We start from the raw sequence: 4,025 nt of genomic DNA on the forward strand, positions 1-4,025 counted from the left end.
CATTTTTGTACCACCAGGGTCTAGTGATGCTCCTAGCTGGAGAGAAAGAGAAATCCCCCAGACAAATGACTATTGACAGCTGCAGTGGAGGCAGCACAGATGGATACTGGAGGTATAGACAGGCACAGCAGAGGAGCAGATTGAGAGATACTTGGAGCAGAGAGATGCTGCAGGAGGAATAGATAGAGGAATAAAGAGATAGATCCTGCGGGCTGATCAATACCCACTGCACACAGAGGGACAACAAGATAGAGCAAGCTACAGGTGGAAGGTATTTGGTGGGTAGCAATGTGCATTTGTCCTGGTGATGTCCTGGTGATGACTCTGAGGAGCTGCCACTAGCTGTCGCTTCAGCTGGAGCTGGGACAGAGAGACAGAGACAGACTCACAGTGCAGGTGCCCGTGGTCGAGTGGACACCTGAGTGTCCACGCTTGACATGCAGCCACTCTAACAGGTTGTTGCAGATGCACAACCCCCCTCTCTCCCCCTCCCTTCCTTCTATATGGAAGGTGCAGACACATCTCCCCCCCCCACACCCCTCCCACCCCCCCCCCCCCCCCCCCGCAATGGGGTTAACAACTTCTTTTGTTTTGACCCCAGAACCCGTTGATAAGGGTCGTTAAGAGAGAGAAGGGGTAGGGGCATAGAGCCGCCAAGGAGCCGCTGGGCGCCCACAGCCAGAGTGGGGGTGCTTAGAAGCTTCAGGACACCCCACAGCGAGAGTGGGGGTGCAGAGAAGCTTCTGGAATGCCTACAGTCAGATCTGACAAAGCTATATAAACGGGACTCCTGACGAGTCCAGCCGCCAGTTGTGCGGACCTCTTGGAGCACGGGCCGAAGTCTGCGGCCGAGAGCCCTCTCCCTTAGGCAGGATGGCTGCCTAAGGTAATCTCCCGGGACCGGGATTCCCTCACCAAGCCACATGGGTGAGTGATAACATTTTCTTTAGTAATTCCTCGCAGGATCTCGGGTGCATATTCCATGCTTAAATATAAGCACGTGTATTTTCTTTAATAATTCCTTGCCAGATTCAGGCAAGTGTATACTTTTCCCGGAGTCAGGGACAACTCTGGCATTGTTTTTGGTGAGCCACGTGTATGCACACCGTGGATCTCCATTGTTATTATTTGCTGCATGTAATAAGTGATGGTCAAAATTGTTAATGTTGAACAAAACGAGTAGGATTCAATTATATTATGCATATTGTTGTAAGCAGTAACTGCGCTTGTGCAAGTTTGATTATGTTTTGTAGAACCTTGTAGTAGTAGTTAAGCCAACGCCTGGATCGCCTGGATGGGGCAGCGGGGCCCGGGCCAGGCCCGCACCCGGATGGTGCAACAGATAACAGAACTCCCGGATGGTGCAACAGATAACAGAACTCCAGAGGCAGAAACACCCAGCAACACCCAGCGCGTGAACAAGCGTATAACATATATAAGCACATACGAAAAGTTGAGTGTGTGTGCCAGTTGGCGGAAATGAGCTTCCCCCTGTCACCCAGCACTGTTTTGCCTAATTACCGCTTGCTCAATAAAATCGATTGATTGGCTCAAAATCGATTTATTGGCTCTTATTTATAACACTGCACCTTTAATAATTACCTCAACTGATACTCAAACCTGTATTTAAGTCACTATTGAATAGCTAAAATCCCGTCTTCCACCAGTTAATCTGCTGTACTTTCTTTACCGAATAAAAGTTTGTTTTGGACCCTGTTGTCCATCTAAACTAACTTAGGGGTGTTAGGAAACGAGACACATAGTCATGGACATAGTTATATGCGGTGCTTTTATTTCAGCGCTGGGAAACCAGGGGTTCGCACCCAAAGCTGGCTTCCACCACTGATTCGAACTCCACTACATTTATACAATTTGGTTACATACATATTCATTAGGGTTACAACGTATGTATTGCATATTCATCAGATTACACAACTATTTCACAATATCAGTTGCAACACCTTGGAACTACTCTAAGCATGCGCAGTGTCCTCTGGTGGTCGTTCAGGGGGTCTTCAGGATGAAGTAAGGAGTCTTCTTCGCCCGTGTACTTTTCACCTTTTGCCACCGCGCATGCGCGCTACTCCTATGTTCATTGTGAAATCATGTAAAATTCTTGGATTTCTTAGATGTGCATTCTCAGCACATCCTATCCTTTCAAGATAAGATAAGGACTAACTGAGGAGTAACTTTCAGTTTTCTTTTTGTATACAACCTGCAAAGCCTCAAGATAAGGTAAGAATCTTGGATACAGTTTACAAAACTTAGTTACAACTATAACATTTCCCCCCTTTGAAAATGCTTTTCTATTCCTAGACAATGCATTTTCACTCCATTTTAATCAGCTCTTTCAACAACTGACCCTGATCATGGCTTCTTTGGAGCACGATTTTAATCTTTTAAGCAATCATAAAGGCTCCAAAAAAACTTGCTTCTTTGTCCATGTCAACTATGTCACCATTACTGATGGAGATGAAAATCCTGTCCTCTCTTTTCAGCTGAATCACGCTGCCTTGGTAGATGGAGTAAAGTCCATATTCTGCCTTTTTAGACCAGCAGCTTGTTCTTGCACTTTTCATGAGCAAAATGGGCTCTGGGTAATTAGTCAGTTTGCAAACATATTGAACGAGCTGTTTGGGGTTCCTGACTTGTGCTAACAAATCTGAATCCTCGTTCTCGTTTTCACGGAAATGAAATTAAATTTGTGAGTAGATGTAATAAAAGCCTGTCTGGGGTATCACTAACTCGCCATTTCTCTGTTCCACATTGTAAAGGAAAGAGTGGCCTTTTCTTGACGATTCCCAGTTGTTTATTTTTTTTGCCATTCCCTCTCCTGGGTGAGGAATCTATGCGTGGGGACAGGGAATTCTTCCTGTTGCTGTCGCCCGTCAGATGTGCCGCAGTCCTGTTGATGGGACCACGCGGCTGCTGCCCATCGGTCTGTGACAGCGTTAGCACTCTGTCAGCATTGACTGCAGATATGTTTTCCTCGTAGCTTCTCAACATCCTTTTAATTACCTCTCCCAGGTGCCACTTTACTTGCCAGCAGGGGTCAGCCGCTCTGTCTTCGCTTTCAATTAGATCCAAGTTTTGGATGAAATTTCCCATTTCCTCCCTAGTGAGACAAGCGATGCTGCTCTTGGAGTACATGTCCCGGAGCTGTTTGAGCTCGTTGGTGAGGTAGAGGAAGGTGACGGCCACGCAGACGGACTGCAGTAAACGGCGGCGACCAGCATGGCCCCGCAGGTTTGCCCGGGGCTGGGACCGGCTGCGGGCAGCATCATGGCCGGGCAGGGCTGGTCCCCACGCAGCGCTGCACTGTTCCCTCCGGCGGTGGAGTGGGCCGGGCTGGGGTTCACCCGCTGCTGTCCCGCTGTTGGCAAACAAAACACGTAATTGTATAAATTCTGATTACCCTTTACATACACACTTGGATTTGGATCAGGTGCTTCATATGGTTTGCCATACAAAATTTCGTATGGGCTTACTAACATTCCGCTCCTAGGTTTAATCCTAATACGCAACAGCTTCAGCGTTACTGAATTTTTTGTTCCTGACAAATCTTGCTAAGTTGCCTTTTTAGGGTTTGATTTTTTTTTAATTTTTTTTTTTTTTTCCTCTTCTCCTTTCTCTCCACCTGTCCACTAGACTGGGGTCTCCATGGGGTATGTAATTCCCATTTAATTCCCAAACTGTGTTACCACTTGAGCAACAAAGTGTGGTCCCCTATCAGATGATATTCCCAGTGGTACCCCAAATCTAGGGATTATTTCCCTTAGTAACCATTTTACAGTTTCTTGTGCCTGGTTGGTGCAACAAGGGAAGGCTTCCGGCCATCCTGAAAAGGTATCTACCCCAACTAATAGATATCTGAATCCTCGAGTTCTGGGGAGTTCCACCTAATCTATTTGCCAATAATCTCCTGGTTGTACTCCTGTCTTAATTTTCCCCATATCTATCTTTCTTTTTACTAAAGGATTATTTTTCAAGCCAATTTCACACTTAGCTGTGATAGACTTTGCCAT

The 4,025-nt window shown here is 46.5% G+C and overlaps 1 pseudogene; it reads right to left on the reverse strand.

The window, feature by feature from the left end:
* Positions 1–1,279: 1,279 nt before the first annotated feature.
* Positions 1,280–3,284, reverse strand: LOC135576999 (tumor necrosis factor ligand superfamily member 10-like; annotated as a pseudogene).
* Between the last annotated feature and the right edge of the window lie 741 nt (positions 3,285–4,025).

This window comes from Columba livia, chromosome W, assembly GCF_036013475.1.
Source record: "Columba livia isolate bColLiv1 breed racing homer chromosome W, bColLiv1.pat.W.v2, whole genome shotgun sequence".
NCBI lineage: Eukaryota > Metazoa > Chordata > Aves > Columbiformes > Columbidae > Columba > Columba livia.